This window comes from Haliotis rubra, unplaced genomic scaffold, assembly GCF_003918875.1.
Source record: "Haliotis rubra isolate DU_JTF1 unplaced genomic scaffold, ASM391887v1 Scf389, whole genome shotgun sequence".
In the NCBI taxonomy this organism is placed as follows: domain Eukaryota; kingdom Metazoa; phylum Mollusca; class Gastropoda; order Lepetellida; family Haliotidae; genus Haliotis; species Haliotis rubra.
The window spans coordinates 528,557-550,171 of NW_025767067.1; the positions used below are offsets into that span (position 1 = coordinate 528,557).

General features: G+C 37.6%; 1 protein-coding gene across 1 annotated transcript in view; it reads right to left on the reverse strand.

Annotated features, from left to right (window-relative positions):
- Positions 1-21,615, reverse strand: part of LOC124286648 (neuron navigator 3-like) — a 543,359-nt gene that overhangs the window by 481,828 nt on the left and 39,916 nt on the right.

The window sequence follows — 21,615 nt, forward strand, 5'->3', positions numbered from 1 at the left end:
ATTAGACAGTGAATTTCTGTAATGGTATCAAATCCTGAATACAAGAATCAGATTTAATATCTAATTCACTTTTGTCCCCAAACATTTATTTCATCTGCAGCAGTTTTAACATCCTAAGGGAAATGGACAATCTGAAATTGTTATTTATTCTCTAATTTTCATCATATTCCTGACAACAAGCTATATACACCAATTTATTCTGTAGAGCTATGTTCATCCTTCAGATTTTGATGCCAGTATGTTGTAAATTTCATCAATAAGACAACTCAGTATTTCTCCATGGCACTATATATGTCCATCAAAAGTCTCTTTCATGTCAATTTCAGTGCAATCTAAAATCAAAGACAGAAATCTTAGAACTTTTTGCCATTGATGTTTGGCTGTAGGACGATAGCAAATCCAAAAAGAGGCTTAAAGGTCATTTCTCACATAGCTGAGAATTCTCTCGAATCAATGACAACGTAATTCTCTGACAAACAGCTGCATGTACACGCGAAATTGATTACCTGTGCGTCTTTGAACGCTCTATTGCAATTCCTCCCCTTCGTAACCGGCCATGACCCATACATTGGCAGAAGCTTCTCATTCTCATTCACAAGCTTCTCTACATGGTCTAAGGCAGAGCAAGTTTTATGTTCAGACTTTCTGTGTATTTTGCTTGACTGAATAAAAGGGTTTCTGGGTCGAGACTGCTTTTAAGTGTAATGCCTGTGATATATAGGTCCAAGTGATTTCTTCTTTGACCTCGACTTGACAAGGAAAGAATTTGGCTCAATCAGTTCAAACTCTTTAGGGTGTTTAACCCATAAATGCATCCTTCATTTTCTATACTGACAAAAACATTATAATTATCGATGTAAATCTGGAATGATTTAGAAAATGTTTTATTGATATAAATGTTGGCTGTAAAATAAAATGTTAGGCCACCAAAGCTCACCTGGTCATATATTAATACATATACGTGTTGGCAGTTGGGTAGAGTTATTCCATAGATATGAATGAGAGCAGTAAGAGGACGTGTCTTATACCATCATCCCTATGATCAGTGGGGATTATATACATGTAACATATTCATGAAAACTCAAGGCCTGGGTGGCACTCCCAACATGGCTGCAATGTCGGGATTTGTTTGTCGTTTGATGCTTCATTCGGCAATATTCCTCCTATATGACAGTGGCCTTTAAATAATCATCTGAACCAGACAATCATGTGATCAGCAATATTCTTGCTATATGACAGTGGCCTTTAAATAATCATCTGAACCAGACAATCACGTGATCAGCAATATTCCTCCTATATGACAGTGGCCTTTAAATAATCATCTGAACCAGACAATCATGTGATCAGCAATATTCCTGCTATATGACAGTGGCCTTTAAATAATCATCTGAACCAGACAATCACGTGATCAGCAATATTCCTGCTATATGACAGTGGCCTTTAGATAATCATCTGAACCAGACAATCACGTGATCAGCAATATTCCTGCTATATGACAGTGGCCTTTAGATAATCATCTGAACCAGACAATCACGTGATCAGCAATATTCCTGCTATATGACAGTGGCCTTTAGATAATCATCTGAACCAGACAATCATGTGATCAGCAATATTCTTGCTATATGAAAGTGGCCTTTAGATAATCATCTGAACCAGACAATCACATGATCAGCAATATTCCTGCTATATGACAGTGGCCTTTAAATAATCATCTGAACCAGACAATCACGTGATCAGCAATATTCCTGCTATATGACAGTGGCCTTTAAATAATCATCTGAACCAGACAATCACGTGATTATGAGTAGTCATCCATACTGTTCCGGTACATGATCTGTTTGATTGGCATTTTAGAAGTTGATGAATAAGAAAGGTATGGTACTCTATGGATGAAAACTTCTTTATTATATTATGATGTGACATTTCGGTATAAATTCTCATTCTATTGTCACTTGTTTGAAACGTCGCATCATAATATAAAAAAGAAGTTGTCATCCATAGAGTATCATACCTTTCTTATTGTTCCAGTACAGTGATGCACGGTAATCAAGGTCATTTTGTCTGACCACCTGATCCCCAATATTGCCTCCAGCAACCCCCAGAACCAGAACCCGAGGGGGTACAATGTGTGAGAGATGGATGATGAATTAAACATCTAATGGTTCCATCAACATGTCACACCATAGAAGAGAATCTTTTAAATATGCTGTTAAAATATTTCATTACAGGAGTCAACAAGAGGGAACAAATTTCAGCTTCAAAGCTGCATCAGTGAAATTGATGTCACTAGTACGCTTGACTATAACATTCCCAAAGTAAAAACATAGGAATGAAGACAGAGTGTACACATTAAAATCTTATTTATTATAGTTTAAAACTGTTTTGTCAGTTTAAAAAGATATTTTTAGCAAGTTTTATTCTCATAAATTGAACTCCTTACATAATGAATGCCAGAAAAATATGTTTGTCGACAGATTTCCTAAGTATTCATGATCCTCCGATTAAGCGTCATTATCTAGACCTCACACAATCAGAAACAATATGCACAAGAAAAAAGGAAGTCAAATACCAACTCAAACCATTAGAGAAATTCAATAAACCACCACCACTTTAACCTCAGGGGTCTTGCTGTTTTTATGTTATCATCTAAAACGAACAGTTACACACCAAGTGGTCACCAATTTGTTGGAAATCCAATGCTTCTGGCAATCATCTGAAAATACCTTGTTATCAATTTCAATTCAGACGATTGGCGTCACACATTGCGCAAAACACGCATCCAAAACTAAACACGGATGATTATTTTCTAATTGTCCATATCATCACAATCCCAAACAATATCCCATGTCCCTATGTTAATATTTGAGAAAAAAATCGGAATAGGTATCGATTGATAATTACAAGTAAACTACCATTGCAGTTAGCATGATAGATGTCTACTCGTCCATTTCAGAATACGTTCATTGCGCTTTTTATTCAGAAATTGACAAGGAATCAGATAAGCATGGTAGGACACTCGCCGCTTGTTATCGTAAATGACTTGTACATAACACGCTGGAGCCAACATACTTGGCTTGAGTTGAAAATCTTTAAAGGTGGTATAACAGTTCAATACAGATGCTTTAGATCTTCAAGTTGTAAGAATGGTATACAAGATTTTTTTATGATTATTGGCAAACAGAATCAACATTTGTTGCTTCTTTGGATATCCCTACACAGCTTCAATTATGCATGCAACTCTCTCAACCATTTCAAAATTGAAAAAATGGTCATTTTATGACCCTAGGCAATGATAAATTCAGGAATTGCTCTTTAGATCAAATGGATTTAAATGGGAATATGGTGATTCTTGTAAAATGTTTTGAACAATTTAGGCCACTTTTCATTTTTCTAAAATAATTATACTCTATTATGCCACTTTCTGGGCATTTATCTTTATGTGAAAACATTACACATTGCATGCAATATTTAGCACAGGCCCAAAATGGAAAATAACTGAGTTACAGTGCAGGACATGTTCACATTGTTAATAATGCCTTCATAAATTGTGTGAATGCTATGTCCCTCCCATCAACGTCCATCCCTCACCAACTGTGTGAATGCTATGTCCCTTCTATCAATGTCCACCCATCACCAACTGTGTGAATGCTATGTCCCTTCTATCAATGTCCACCCATCACCAACTGTGTGAATGCTATGTCCCTTCTATCAATGTCCACCCATCACCAACTGTGTGAATGCTATGTCCCTTCTATCAATGTCCACCCATCACCAACTGTGTGAATGCTATGTCCCTTCTATCAATGTCCACCCATCACCAACTATGTGAATGCTATGTCCCTTCATCAATGTCCACCCATCACCAACTGTGTGGATGCTATGTCCCTTCTATCAATGTCCACCCATCACCAACTGTGTGGATGCTATGTCCCTTCTATCAATGTCCACCCATCGCCAACTGTGTGAATGCTATGTCCCTTCTATCAATGTCCACCCATCACCAACTGTGTGGATGCTATGTCCCTTCTATCAATGTCCACCCATCACCAACTGTGTGAATGCTATGTCCTTTCTATCAATGTGTGGATGCTATGTCCCTTCTATCAATGTCCACCCATCACCAACTGTGTGGATGCTATGTCCCTTCTATCAATGTCCACCCATCACCAACTATGTGAATGCTATGTCCCTTCTATCAATGTCCACCCATCACTAACTGTGTGAATGCTATGTCCCTTCTATCAATGTCCACCCATCACCAACTATGTGAGTGCTATGTCCCTTCTATCAATGCCAGGTCTGTTGTATGAAGGTCAATGTGTCAAATATTTGCAATAATATCTGAATTACTGCAGGCACTACTCACACAACGTGAATGTGTATGGTTAAAGCAGGCATTTTGAAACACGCAAGATTCATGTCATAAACTGCACGAACAGCATGATGTTATTGTTGTCCAATTAATAAAGACAGGCCAGGAATATTGTGAGTCTGTAAAGTATACATACATAAACATGTACGCTTGTTTGGATCAATATCCATATAAAGAGATGATGTCACTGATGATCTATGCTATGTGGAGAACAATAATGCTTGAAAGGTACTCGGGCAGTTCTCCTATAATGAGTTCATTTGAATTTAGGGGGTAGCCTAGTGGTTAAAGCGTTCGCTTGTCACGCCGAAGACCTGGGTTCGATTCCCCACATGGGTACAATGTGTGAAGCCCATTTCTGGTGTCCCCCGCCGTGATATTGCTGGAATATTGCTAAAAGCGGCGTAAAACTAAAAACTCACTCACTCACTCACTCACTCATTTGAATTTATCTCTCATGTTTTCACAAATAGCTTTCACAGATAATTCTACTGCAGCATAATGAGTTGATGTCCAAACCGGGATGACCATCTAAAGAAGGTGTGAGGTTCTTAAATCACTTCACCTGGTCATTTCCCATTAAACCAACACAATACCATCTGCTCTAACTCATTCCGCTAATTCCTTGTCTTGTCCAATTGTCACCATCTTGCTCTCAAACCTTGTGAAACCAACGCTCCCCATTACAATTAAAAAAAATAAGGTCAGGTTATTATCAGAAGCTGTTTGTTTTATTGAAAAATCAATTTGGGCCCACACATTCTGCTTCATCAATACTGTAAGCTAGGCTGAAGAGATACAGAAATGAGAACTCCCATCCTGAGATGAAGGCTTCTGATAATGTTTTCAGAAAAATCAATTTTCTAATTGTGTCCTTGAGAAAAGCTTTGTAAGCATGTCAGAAAATGATGATTTGCATATTTGAAATTCCTAATTCATTTCATCTAATCTTTATTTTTTATCAATTTTTAAGTGTGGCCTTAAGAAAAGCTTAGAAACAGAAAATAATGCTACTCTAAAATGAACAAATCTATCATATCTATTTTACTCCAGAGAATCACTGAGACAGTATAAATAAAAATTGTCCATCAAATTTCTAGAATAGAAATAACAAAGAGATCTTGATATTCTAATCATTATGGTACTGAAGCTCACCTACCTCACTTTAACCAAATGATCGTACCAGTCTATCTATGCTTGACACCACAAATTCTACCCTAAACTATGAATCTATCCCTAAGGTGTGTATGTATCAATGCTCTGAGACTATCTATCATGAACAAGTGTGTCTATCCATCCTATCACACAATCTATCATTAACAAGTGTGTCTATCCATCCCGTCACACACTCTATCATTAACAAGTGTAAGTATCCTTGCTCTTTGATAGTTACCTTAGATCTGCATGCAGCATGTTTTCGATCCTTGGTGATGTTATCACAGACACAACTCTTTCTCTTCCGAATCATAAAGTAAGCAGTGCATGTTTTCCTTCCTTGCTATCACAGAACATACCATATCAATCCTCACCACCAACCTTATCCTAATTTTTCCAACACTAAATCATGTCATTATTCGTGATACCAAAGAATCTACATTGCACATGTCACTATCCTTGCTACCAACAGATTTTTCAACAGACACATCCCTAGCCTTAACACCAAAGAGTCCTATCTTGACATGTCACTATCCAACAAAATAGTCTCCACATGACATATCTCTTCACTAAAATACAAACCAACATTCACAATACTACTAAGATCAAGTCAAGATGCACATTCCAATAAAGACACCACAGATATCTGCCCAAGCCTGATCCCTACTTCCTGGAACATAGCTAAGTAACAAATGCAGTTTGGGTCAGTGTGTCACGCACATTACCGTACATCAGTATTCCGATCAGATTCCCCTAACCACAGGTCAAGCTGGAAGGGTACAAGTGGATGAGAAGCCATTTATGTCAACTTATTGATGCTGTGGATTCCTGCAGCATATCCTTGGTGTAACTACAAGACGACATTACTGCTTCACAGTCAGACCCAAGAAGTGCTTCTGTCAGAGTCTAACCAACAAGTGCCAAAGTGCACATTAATGCCAACAATATCGAAGTGTGTGCCAACTGAATGACGACACAAAATGAAGCAAGTGACATTTATGTCATGGTTGCCATGCTTGTCCTGTGCTAACCAATAAATGAACACTTCTTGGAGATAGTATATTTTCCATATATCACTCTTTATGTCTAGAGCTAATGACATCCACATTTGAAGCAATCACCAGGCAACAAATGGAACTTTCATCAGTTTTGAACGACTAGTTCTTTTATTATTCTTGTATATTGGTGCATAAAATACTCGCTGTTAAAGGTGAGATATTTATGGATGTCAACTTCTGTAACATGAGGAACACAACATTTGAAGTATATTCTTACTCCTTCATCAGATCAATGAAAACTTGGAAGCAGCTAGTAGATTACAGAAGTTGACATCCATAAATTTGCTGTTAATGTGTTTTATTCCTAAATGCCATTCAGAGACTTAACAGTCCTTAAATGTGACAGGACTGATATACAATAATGTGAAGAAAATGATGTGTAATTTTGTGCCAATAAACACAAATAACGGAAGAGAAGGTAAAGAACACCTGAGATTTTTCATATGACTGTAGTTAATCTGTAATGGAATGTAGGTATTGCAGCACACAGTCGTAGGTGATCTTTAACTTGTTTTGAGTAGCATAAGTGAATGGTAGAAACATGTGGCCTGGCTGAAGCATTGCCCATGACAGGGGACAAGAGTTGTGTAGTAACATCAACAGCAGGCCAACACACTGGAGGCATGCATACACATGGTACTCACATTGCCCATGACAGGGGACAAGAGTTGTCTAGTGACTTCAACAGCAGGCCAACACACTGGAGGAACGCATACACATTGTACTCACATTCTAACAGGAACACTGGAATCAATGTCTTAACACTTACCTGAAAAAGAATAAAATATCATTAATGTCATTTCTACCATTGAAAACTTTTGATATACAATCAAATACATCAGAGATATGGAGACATTTAGATCCCACATTACATTTATAAAGCGAACAGAAACAGGAAAGAAGTAGCTGTGAAACGGTATGTTAATACACCAGCAGAACATTGTTCTTGTTTTTCAATGAATCTGTAATGACTGAGTTCCTGTCAAGCATCACTAATAAACATGTAATTGTTTACAGAATACATTTAACTGAAACTTGACATCATGTTCAGCATTTATGTCAGTTAAACATATTAATAGATGTACACAAGTGTAATTCTGCCATTCAAAATCACTGACATGAGTCAGTGCAAAATAACAAACTAAAGCCTCCTTCCTATTATCGACCACACATCAGGAAAAAGTAGTCTGGTTATGTGGCTTAAATCGTTCTTGGCATATAGAATTATCAACACAAAATATATTACTTGGTTGGACTAGCAAATGAGACTGAATTACTCAATTACTGATTTAATACCAATTACTTACAAATTAAAGAATTAATACCAAGCATTACAACTGAATGAAGTGCTGGCCAATGTGAAACTCTCCAGTTAACTATCGACGCCATCAAATAACCTCTAATGTACAAAAATATGTTTTAATAGAATCCATACGTAAGAAGTCATCCAAGTATGGAAGGATCAAAATGTTTATTGCCGTAAAACGGCCTACATTTCCTGATGTTGGACTGGAGATTATCTTTAAGTTCACAGACAAACATTTACCAACATTTCTGTCAAAGTAACTACTTATCATTAATGCATATCCTGGTCTATCTCCACAGACCTCATCATTTCTTCCATGTACTTGACAACATTAATATTTTCTTTGAAAGTCTGAAAATTATTCCAGAAAGTCAGAATGAAATGGCAACCAAAAGAGTTGCCTCACTTTGAGGGCGCCAATATATATATTAATGGTGCCTCCTCCTCTGCAGCTAATCACACAACATCCATCTATAGGTTGTGTTTCTGAGATCTGATGTTGAATGTTACTTGTTCTCTTCAGATCAAGAGGCTGAATGGCGTCAGTTCACATGTTTTGTAAGACATCACTCTGAGCCAGATCAAACAGCTGACACTAATTATAATGAATAATACATTGTGTGTTTTTGTCAGAGGCCAAAAATTCAAAGGTACAACCATCCAACTTAAATAAAACATGTATTTGGTAACTGTAACATTTTGGCAAGGGTTCTCAAACATTTGCAAAGTCAATATAAAACATCAATGCATAAATAACCAGTGTTGATAATCTGATGAAAGTGATTCCACTGGGCATGAATTTAGAAGCATATATCACTGAAAATCATTAATGTGTTAAACAAATAGCAAGTATATCTCTGTGGTGACTCCCATCTCCCACACAGTTCCTTTACAAAAGAATGTGTAGTGGTAAGTGATAGAAGAAAGATAATGTTGTTTTATGCTACAGTTGGCACAATTCCACAGTATGGCTGTACAGTTTGAATCTAGTCCATACATACTGGTGGTTGATAGTATGAACAACTGTTCCAGTCATTAAGGTGAATTGACCACACATAACATACATTTGTCTTAAAACAATAGCAAATCTTATTTTACACAAATTGGAGATTATCTCAATCATCATAAGAAAGACATTCCTGACCAGAAAGGTCCCTCATTTCCTTTCTGAGACTGAGTGAGTGTATTGTGTTTAATTCTGCTTTCAACAATATTCCAGGTGTATTGTGTCTGCTTAATATGTGAGAAAGCCAAAGTGATGCATGTTTCAGATGGGTAGCTGACAAACCTAATCAGGGCAAACCCGGAATCCAAACCCAGGATCAAGATACCACTATAACGTTCTTTTTTAAAACTCATCAAATTTAATTTACCTATGACGAGAAAGATCAAGCTATGAAACCACAAAAATGTTCTTTTCTTAAATTTCTTCATATACAATATACCTATGGAGGGAAAGATCAAGCTATGATACAACTATAATGTTGTTTTAAATCTCATCAAATTCATTATACCTATGGAGGGAAAGATCAAGCTATGATACAACTATAATGTTGTTTTAAATCTCATCAAATGTTATACCTTGGAGGGAAAGATTCATCAAATCTCATCAAATTCATTATACCTATGGAGGGAAAGATCAAGCTATGATACCACTATAATGTTGTTTTAAATCTCATCAAATTCATTATACCTATGGAGGGAAAGATCAAGCTATGATACCACTATAATGTTGTTTTAAATCTCATCAAATTCAATAGACTTATACAGAGAAGACCAAACTATGATAACATAAAAATGTTCTTTTTTAATTCTCATCAATATCTATGGGACAAAATACTTTCATGTTCTCACTCACTCACTCTATTTCTAACACACTATGTGTCACATAAACAATGAAGATCTGATAGATTGCACTAGGTATTTCGACATCATTGGGAAATTATTTCATAACCACACTTCACTATTTCATTTACAGATAAATCAAATCGGGAAAGCAAACTGACATCTCCGTCCACAGTGAAATGAAGAAATCTATAATTAAACATAGATTTTGATCATTCTGTGTGTATTTGGTCCTAATGAACCAAATTCTCAATATTTGCTCGAGTAGCATTTGTCAAACATCACCAGCGCAACATGTGTTTACACATGGCTGGAGCTGACATCGCCTTTTGTCCAATCAATTGCCCCTATCAGTCGGGAACAATGCTTGCCAATGATAAAAAGATGGCTGCGAGGGGAAAATATAAATTATAGTGCCATCAACGATAAAAAACTAATGTTATCCTTTCACTGTGGATCATTTGGGTTAGCACAGGGATTCTGTCATCTTTTATCAAAAAATTGTCTGAATTTTCATTCACCCAAGGTTCATCACATTTCAAGTCAATTTCATCAGCTGATGAGCGATCAATTTCAGAATGGAATTAACATCTCTCCGAGTTCAACAGCTGGGACATTGTGCAGGAAGGAATTGGCTTGTTAGGCCTTCTGGAAGCTACTCTAGCATAATGGCCAAGATATTTTTTTGTTCTGTCCCAGATATTCAATAATTACAGTCATCAATCTTTGTATTATGTACCCTCGGAATAAGCCTATTCTTTTCGATCACCAGTATGCTGCATCTTTAGACTATTCTTGACACCCCTAATGACACAACAGTCAGGAAGTATAGTTCTATGTTGTCTAGGATTTAACCACTAGGCTTCACCTATGCTCCAATTAAATGAATACATATGAGAGTCTAAGTAATAATGGCTGAATTTCAGCCTGTTAAATATTGCAGAAAACAGCAGAAAAGCAGAAAGCAAGTCATTGATAGCATGAGTAATGTTCTAAAGAGAACAATGGCAGACAAGCAGCCCGATCACACATTGTTACAAAGATCTTATTACCGTTGCATCATGATACATGGGACACATAAGTGAGAATCTGTAGAGTTCCAAATCAATCCATATGCATGCTAAAAATTTAACATTATTACTCAGGTCAATGGATAAACTAAATGTTTATTTCCATCTCCCTTAGGAGTAAACAACCTATGCTGTGTTGTGTGGTGCTAGAAGGTTATGAGTCACATTATAAGCTAATCCTACTGGGTACCCATATACAGCTGAGTGTACAGAGGTATGAATGAATTTACCAGCATCAGGAGACATGTAAATGTACTCTAGTACTGACTATGTGGACCTGTTTTATTTTGCCTGAGAATCTCGATGTAGGTCAAGGTTGGATATAACAGTCATCACATTCCCTTGGAACCATCCTGGTCCCAGAACTGAAGCCTAAGACAATGGTTATCTTACAATCACCATTGCAGAAAGAACTCCCAAGCATAGATCCTACTCCATGTAAAAGGCTATGATATCTCAGTGTCATGATTAAACATCAGCTTAAGTCAGGATGAAGTAAATCTAAATGATCAAAGTCAAAGACGAGAGAATGAACAAAGATTTGCAGCAAACTGAGAATGAGATTGATCATTATTTGACACCAACAGATTCCATTGCAGTCCTATCCCACATGAACCAACATGGCGGTGCCAACATGTTGTACAAGATATCTCAAATGAAAGAAGTTCGTGTCCACAAATATCCTCCAGTGCCACTAAAATAGTTCAAAAGTAATGGCAATGTTAAGCAAGATCCTGATATAGTATGACCAGAAATTATTGAGAATTTTAGGAATATGTTTAATTGGATTTCTAGTATAAACAACCTTGACCAGCTATCAAGTGCTTGGTTTCATTCAAGAGAGACAACTCTGTTAATTCTTTTTCATTAGTTTGTGAAGAGTTATCCCCCTTTGTTTACTTGCTAGCACGACATTTTCAGTGATCCTCAGTATGGATGATTTAGAGAAGAGGAAGTTGATTTTAGAGTATTATAACAAGGACATCAGACCAGCTAAAGTGATTTCAAGTAGAACAGGCATCCCTTTGTCCACTGTTTATCGTGTTTTGGAAAAATATTGCAAATGGATATGGCATTGAGCACCAGGGAGGAGGCAGGTAGGCCCAGAAAATTGACTGTCGGTGACAGGAGGCAGCTTGGTATTCTTGTTTCTAAAAACAAAGCGAAGGAGTTTAGAAAACTTAAGGCTGGATATGATTGATAGAGGAACTGTGGCTGTCTGTAAGGAGACAATTAGAACTGAGCTGCATGCAATGGGTTGGCAGAAAAGTCGAGGAATTCCATCACTGATCATGAAACCTGAACAAAGGGAGCGAAGGTTGAACTGGTGCTTACAGCATAGAAATTTTAACTGGCACAATGTGATTTTCTCAGATGAAAGTTCTGTGTGGCTGTTTCCTAATACACTGAAATTCTGGACCAAACAAACTGAAAACCTTTGTATCAGCACCCAAAGTACAGTCTGAAATTTAACGTGTGGGTGGCATATCTGTGTTAGGGGCAACGCCTCTGTGTATTGAAGGGAATATGAACAGTGAGCGGTACACAGATATTCTCGAGGGACATTTACTTCCATCTGCTCACGTGTTCTATGTTCTATTTTGGATTTTCAGCAGGACAACGACCCAAAACATCGTTCAAAGCATTCACAGGCCTGGTTTGGGACCCAAAATATGACATTATTAGATTGGTCAAGCTATAGCCCTGACCTAAATCCAATAGAAAATGTTTGGGGACTTATGAAGGAAAGTGTCAATAAGAAAAATCTGACAAATATTGCTGAAATGAAAGAAGAGGTGGTCCGATATTGGGACAGCATGGACCACGACTTTCTAACTTCTTTGATCAGTAGTATGCCCCGCCGCATTGAAGCCTGCATTGCTGCCCATGGTGACTTGACAAAATACTAACTGTTCACCTGTCTTTGAATCTGGAGTTATGTTCTGCTAATATTCACATTTAATACATGAGTAATGAGTGAAAAAAAATTAAAAATACAATCTTTAAATTCTCAATAATTTCTGGTTGTACTCTATTAAGCATGTTTCTGATCTCTTTCTTGTTAACATCTTGGTGAAACTGACGTTGGATTGAAATCGATTTTTTAACTAAAGGCTATTTTGGTTTTCCTTCATGTATCTTCTTCATGGGGCAATAAAGTTATTTAAATTTGCAAATAATATTTGGAATTTTTAAATAGGAAAGGGTTTTTACATTCAGGCAGTGAGTCCTTCATATGGCAAAATCATTGGCATTATTATCATTACTTCCTGGGTGTTTGATCTGGGAATCATGACAGTGCTTTGAAATGTCTGTCAATTTACTACCCTGATAGCTTGGGTGTATTTCACAGGTAACTGGCAAACATCAATCATGCTTTTAATTGAATATAATTCTTTAAATCCTTGCCACAACTTTCAAAATGAGTTTTAAGTGGCTTATTATCAATCATAAAATAAATAACACATTCTTTTTATGCAGCTTATTGCAAGAAACATCAAATGCGTTTTAAGTTCTTCTTCTAAACACATTCCCGAGAGAGATTTTTCAGAAACATTTCGCTCCTCCTTGATACATCCTCTTCTCAAATTTCTCTGCTACCTGTGTGCAACTTGTTAGGTAATGAGCACACCTGTATCCCACCTGACCCCCCAGGGCTCCACCACATCCTGCCTGCTGACAGACCAGTAAAACAGATACCTCATTTATCTCCATCCCAACTTCCGCCAGAGGCTCGTCTACCAAACCATGTGTCTGTGAGTGTGATGGCCAAACAGCCTCCTACACACACTGCTGGCTAAGCTGTTTTGTAATTCACCAAAAGTTGGCTATATTTCTTAGATATATTATTTTGCAAAATTATATATTTTCTATTTTAATCATAATATTATTCCATAGATACAGTAATGAACAAATTCTCATAGTGTTTATTCTATCAAGCATTTAAACATTTGTATTCATCCTCCACACAAAACAACAGTCAATCCTATCAATCTGCATATCAATCCATTAGAACAACCCACCACCAATCCAGCCTGTCAATCCATCCTCTCAATCTACCAACCCACCATCAATCTATCCTGTCAAACAACCCACCATCAATCCATGTCAAACAACCCACCACCAATCCATCCTGTCAATCCAACCAACCCACCACCAATCCAGCCTGTCAGTCCAACAACCCACCATCCTGTGTCCAACAACCCACCACCAATCCATCCTGTCAATCCACCAACCCACCATCAATCCATCCTGTCAAACAACCCACCACTAATCAATCTTGTCAATCCAACAACCCACCACCAATCCATCCTCTCAATCCACCAACCCACCATCAATCCATCCTGTCAAACAACCCACCACTAATCAATCTTGTCAATCCACCAACCCACCACTAATCCATCCTGTCAATTCACCAACCCATCACCAATCCATCCTGTCGATGCACTCACCTACTACCAATTCACCCTGTCAAACCACAACCTACGACCAATCTATCCTGTCAATCTACTCAACTATCACCAATTCATCCAATCAATCCATCCATTCACCAATCCATTTAATAATCCACCCTCACACAACCAATTCATCTCATCAACTCATCCCATCAACCCACCCACCCACCACCGACAGCCTCCGTGGTGTAGTGGTTAGAGCATCCGCCCAGAGAGCGGAAGGTCGCGGGTTCGATCCCCGGCTGCGTCATACCAAAAGATGTTAAAATATGGTACTTGTTGGTCCCTGTCTGGCGCTCGGCATTAATGGGTACAACAAGGACTGGTCAGCTCGGAGTCAGTATAATGTGTCTGAGTGGGGTATTCATGCTTCACTGCGCATGGCATCTCAATGGGCTAGCACTATAAAACCAGCTTCAGTCTGGGCTAGTACAAGCAGCCGCACATACACATACACATGCATGCACGTTGTCATATGAGCGAAATATTCTCAAGCACGACGTTAAACCCAATTTCACCTCACCTCACCTCACCTCACCCACCCACCACCAATGTGTTGCTTCAATCCAACAATCCAAAACTCCATGCACAAATCAACCCTATCCATCAATCCATTCAACAACATATGCCACCCCCACACATCCTTATTAATCTACCAGACAGGATGAGGTCAGATTTTAAAACGATTATATCCTGTTGTGAAGCCAGCTAACAGCGTCTGCCTGCCACTAAGATTCCAATAGGTGTATGTATAAACAGGTGTGGATGGCAGGTTAGTGGAGGACCAGCTGCTTCCTGGGTCCCTTGTTCAGCTGATAATGAGACACTGAACTGGTACATGTCAAGAGATGGTACTGCATGTTTCTGATCAGATTTAATCAAGTGTGTGTTTATATATCAGACATGTGTTCAGGCTGAATATCTCTGCTCATTTCAGAAGAAATTTAAATAATCTAATACCAAGAGAGTAAACACTTAATTCACCAGATGCTCATTAGTCTGCAGGATCATTTTTAAATATTTAAGTGTTGTGGGTCCTGAAGCTCACCTTCATGAATTGGTGTGCAAAGTCACATTTCTGTTTTAAACCTTGTATGAACAGACCTAACCAAACAACTGTTCAGGCTATTTTTTATATTAATGTATAAATAATAATATTTCACGTAAACTTAATGAAAGTCTTAAAGAAGCAATTAAATTCAAAATAAACCTCTATGAAAGACATATTTGGATGTGGCATAACTTTAGTGCTATTTTATTATACAAGATTGATTCAAATGATGAAGCCAAGGAGGAAACAGGTGATGAAGAGAAATTAAGGAAACATGTGACAAGTTATTTCATTCTTTGGAAATGTTCAATCTGTATGGATATATATTACTTTTTCTAATATGCATTGGCAGTTGCTAGTGGTATGCTCGCAAAATGGAATATCCCCTAGTTTTTTGTAATGGTTTATTTCTGCTTATTTCTCAATAACTTAAAGTGAAACTTATACAACAACCATGCAGCAGTGAATGGTTTAAAACTTCACAAATACTCACAACTTATTTAAATTGCAATACACCTCTCAGGGTACCAAGACTTCCATTCACTATGATGCCAACAAGAAGATAACCAACTCCAGGATATTCCATTAAGATCTGCTGTTTCAAGTCTTCTCCACCAGACATTTCCATCTCCAATCTTTCATATCCCCATTATCAAACAGGTAAAAATCAACTAGATCTTCTAAGACATCACTGCTTCTTGAGATTATCAATGTATTCATCTTTTAAAATGAAAAAAACACCTTTTGTAATGACATGCATGTCTAACAGTTGAAGAAAAACAGCAAATGTAATTGAGGAAGAAAATTACAAGTGAAATCTACATTCATCAAATGTATTCTTGACACGATTCTTTAAAGAAATATCTTAATGAGATGAAATACTAGAGATACCTTATAGAAGCTCTTAACTGTTACAGAGATTTTTATGCTAAAGCCCTGATCTGATAATGCATAAATCTATCTATACCCGAAGTAATATGTCATGTGAAGAACATAGAGAAATCAACAATTTTATTCCAAGATGTGAAACTGACATGTGTACATTGTACATCAGCGGAAGAGTTCCATCACAATAGCCACGATTTACTGTCTCCTATTTCAACACTGTCTTGCTCATCTCTGTTTGCACAGGTCTTCAGTATTGCTTGATGCTCATGCCAACATAGGTGTGAAAATGTCTTGATGATTATGAAATTGATATTTTGTTCTATGTAAGTGTTGGTACAACACCGATACATTTCAGGTCTGAAGTACAAAATACTTAACTGCTACAAGACCTTATTGAAGCAGAAGATGGAACCTCCTTCGCCAGTGATGGCATCCTAATCTTGTCAGTTTGACGGAGATTGATTGTTGCCAATGTGGAAGCTGCATCCTTACAAACGGTCTGCGGTTCAAGTGTAGACATATCAACACTGCATGCTGCCCATTGTAAGTCAGGGAGTGAAGTTTAACATGGCTTTCCACTGTATTTCAGTAACATCACCGAGTGTTAGTCTAGAGTCGGAGAAAGCAGAGGTTGATCACAGATGTGTAAGCCTGGGTGCAACCCAGTTGTGTGGGCATAATGACGACAAACCAAGGAACATGACCGCGTGAATCAGGGATTCCAGCCCAAACAACCAAACTGGCACACCCAACATGTACACATCTCTGCTGAAAGAATTGTAGCGCCATAAACTAGGCCATCGCTATAAGTTCAGCAGAATGGTTGGAATCTGAATTCAGTATTTGGACTTTTTACCAAAAAAAGTTTTCCAAACATACGTTTTCAATGAACTGACCTACTTTTATCAAAATTACCCTCCCAATGCACATTTCTTTTCAGACGCTGGAAAAACATTCTTTCAACATTTAATTAACAACCAGTCTTTTTGTGCTTAGAAAGATTTGTTTCCCAATGGTGACCCTTCAATGCTCTTACACCCTCTCCCAAGGTAAAACAGAAAATGTCTTCCTTGATGTAGAGGTGAAAAGATTAACAAATCCATGTCTGCCTCTAAAAACAATTTAATCACAACGAATCCCTGTAGGCTTCAGCCGTTTGTTGAAGATGTAAAACCTGAAAAGTTCACCATGTTGTCATGCAAAACATGAAATGAAACTCTCTGGATCTCAAATTCACTTTTTCAATTTGAGTAATCTGTAATGGATGCTGTTTTCCATCCAGCAAACATCAACAATGGTTCTGAAGATGCCAAAGAACTTCACAATTGGTTTGCGCCAAAGGAACCTGGAAGCCAATATTACATATGTCGAAAGGAATTGATGAATACTGGGATGAAATGTTCATCTTACAGCTTCAAGGAATTTAACGTGACTGAACTTTATAAAAAGTGTTCTTCTCTTTCAAAGCTCAAGTTTTTTGTTACTGGATTAAATTTAGTTTTCATCCAGAGAAGAACATGACCTTTACTGCTCTCAGAGTTGTGAGTTCATGAGTGAGTGAGTGTGTTTAACTCTGTTCTGAATAGTATTTCACTGTTTGGGCTGCTGACTGTGCTGAAACCCAGGTATGGTTTGTTTATCAATTGTTTACTGTTTCAATCAACAGTATTCCATGGTCAAACCAAGTCTCATAATCAGTCAGATTATCAGATTCAAAGTATGGATTAGCACATTCTGTCACAACTATGGGAAGCAACTCTGTTCATACCCTTGCATCTACTTGAACACTCATTTTACCTTTTATAAGCACTTTAAATAAAAACAATAAACTAGTGATACAAAATTAAAAGAAAATAAATATCATCAACAACAAATTACATGAAAAATTCTCAATCCCACCTACAGCCTCTTGTGAAAACATGTCTGGACAAACCTATGACATTTTAGAGTGAGTGAGTGAGTGAGTTTAGTTTTACGCCACACTCAGCAATATTCCAGCTATATGGCGGCGGTTTGTAAATAATCGAGTCTGGACCAGACAATCCAGTAATCAACAGCATGAGCATCAATCTGCACAATTGGGAACCGATGACATGTGTCAACCAAGTCAGCAAGCCTGACCACCCGATCCTGTTAGTTGCCTCTTACGACAAGCATAGTCGTCTTTTGTGGCAAGCATGGGTTGCTGAAGACCTATTTTACCCCCGCATCTTCACAGGTCAACAGTTTAGATCATTAGCTGTAAATAAAGAAATGCCCCAGGCTTCAATGTATATATATCTTACTACAACTTGTCATAAAGTAAATCAGAGAAATGTTTAGAGATGAAAAACCAGTTTAAATGCGCCTAGAAGAGTACGGTCATACATATTCTGGAGACACACATTTCATAACTTTTACTGTTATGTTCCAGGGTTAGGAAATATGTTTTGCTTTCAGCCCCAGCCCCAGGTTTAAGCTGTTTGATAGATTTGTAGCAGTGCCACACACTGTGAATGCCATTATCTGCATTCTTGTCAGTGAGAGCTAGTTCTTCAACAAGCAGCACACGTCTTCAACAGCCAGTATACATGCTAATAGCCACCAAAACTACCAGTGTGTGGTTCTGGTTTTGTACCAGCACCTACCAGAGCCAGGTGTATTTGACTGAATCAATATAGCTATATAGACGGTTGCACTTTACTCTTTACTTTTGAATCTAAATGTTACCAACTGTGGTTTTAAACCTTTTAGCAAAGTCTTGCAGAATCATGATGGGGACACCAAGTAGGGGACACCCAGTATTGACTACTTCACACATTGAGACAGTAATAGTCAGAAAAACTGTTGAAATAAATCATTTCTGGATGAAAACATCAAGAGAGAATGAATTATTTCTATACCTAAGCCCACTCACATATATGATGTGATAAATCCAATACATTTGGTATGCATGACAAGCAAAATGAAGAAAATTTGCAAAAATATAATTTATTTTAAAAACAAACAAACCTGGAAATCTTATGTCTATTGTTCAGGTTGCAAAACTAAAAAAAATTAACTTCTTTGAGTGGCATTTTAGAAGTTGGGAAGTACAGTATAGAACAAACTTTATGGATAACAACTTCTTTTTATTCGTGAGTGCGACGTTTCGATACAGATTCTTGTACCGTTGTCAAGCATGTTTGACAACGGTACAAGAATCTGTATCGAAATGTCGCACTCATGAATAAAAAGAAGTTGTTATCCATAAAGTTTGTTCTATATTGTAAAAAAAAATAATGAACTCACTTGAAATGACTTTCAATTTTTATATTTTTATAATTAATGAAAATTATCATATGTTCATGCACACACCCTCAGGGAGTGCCAAGCATGGTGTTATGTTTGTGAAAATATGTTTTGCGAAAAAGGGAAGTGTTCTGTCACTGTCAGCTGTTCCTGTGACATCTATCGGACTGAAATCCCAACCTATTACAAATATAATGTGCACAAACAGCACAGAAGGATGTGCTTGTCCATTTCACAAACACCTGATGTCATGTCACTTTCATCAAGTTGTTACAACTGGGTTCATTGAAATTCATCACTTCCCCTTCTCTAGACTTCACAACATGTGACAAGGATAGAACATTACAATGCTGTGTTAAACTGATGTTTTTATATAAATCTTAATGCCAAAACACATCCGATCACAACAGGACAACGAAATTAACATGATATGTTAAGCTGTCATTCCTGTCCTTCAGCCCTTGTAAGCCTAGGATATCCTTCAGGATGCAATCAACGTGAAATAGACAAGGAACATACACGCATACCGCCACCTTGGTGATTATAGCCACTTGTCACAGTAATCTCTCCCAAAGACAACAATGACGATTGTTTGAAATCTACATCACTCTTTGCATCAAAAGGTAAGGAGCTTTTAGGCGCCATTAATGTGCTTCCGAAATACCTCCCAACACACCCATTACAGCCTCATTATCTCCTTAACGAGTCTTGGAGAGTATTGCAATTAGGTGGATTTGTATCAGTCTGGACTCCTTGTTATTGCTGTGTGAGATACATTTGTCAAGATTTGCCACACATTTCAACCACAAAAGGGAAACACTGCAAATACTGTCAGGAAGTATTTGTGTATTTTTAAGAATATTTTGTTGTGTTTTATGGATAGGGAAAGTCTGATGACTCTGGAATGCATTTAGGAAGTGAGGTTTAATGCTATTTTGAGCAATATTTCAACTGTATCACATCAGCTTGGATTGGGAAAGTTAAGAGTGATGTAGATATTTGATGGTTGCCACTTAGACAAACCATTGGCATAATCAGGTTGAATTTGGAATTTGAACCCATTATCACAAGATCCTGGCATGAGTAAGGGATGTAACTCTGAGGTATTTTTGCATCTTAGATGAGTGGATCGCCAGTGCCATTGATAAATAAAATGAATCAACGTAGAGGTATAAACAGTTTTCAAATCTCAATGTTTACCATGATTATATTTCCACATTTTTCCGCACCCTAGCTGCTCACGTGGGTAGCACCAGAGTAGTAAACATATGTGACCAGCACCACTTTGGGCTTCCCTCCCACATCAGCTGATACACTGTGATTTCACTGGAACACTCAGCAAAGCATCACTAAACCCAGCACACTCACTCACTCAATGTATTTAATATATTACCTCAGAGGTGAGGTGAAATGGGGTATAACGTACTTAAGAGAATATTTCACTCATATGACAACGTGCATGCGTGTGTATGTGTATGTGCACCTGCTTGTACTAACCCAGACTTAAGCTGGTTTTATAGTCCTAGCTCACTGAGATACCATGCCGCAGTGAAGCATGAATACCCTACTCAGACACATTATACTGACTCTGAGCAAACCAGTCCTTGTACCCATTAATGCTGAGTGCCAGGCAGGGAACAACAAATACCATATTTTAACGTCTTTTGGTATGGTATGGCTGGGGATCGAACCCACAACCTTCCGCTCTCTTGGCGGATGCTCTAACCACTACACCACAGAGGCAGTATATTAATTATAACCTGGATCAGTCTTAAGTGAATGACCATATTGATATCAACTTACTGGTACCCATTTCACAACCAGATGTACCTCAATATAAGAATATAAGAGCTTCAACATTCATCACAAACTTCAAAATTCAAGAAGTAATGTTAATGATATCATAATAAAAAAACATTACATTGATAAGATCTGGCTCTTGTTTTTGACTGATAGTGTATGGGTTTATAATTAAAGTACATTTTAGATGAGGAATTTGCTAAGACATCTCCACACAAAAACTGCCATGATACTGTAAGTAACGTGTTCCACTGATAACAAGACAGAGCTCCTAATTTCTGTTTCGTTTCATCTGACAGAGATATGAGAATGTATACCCGACAGCATGACACTTTGATTAGTGGA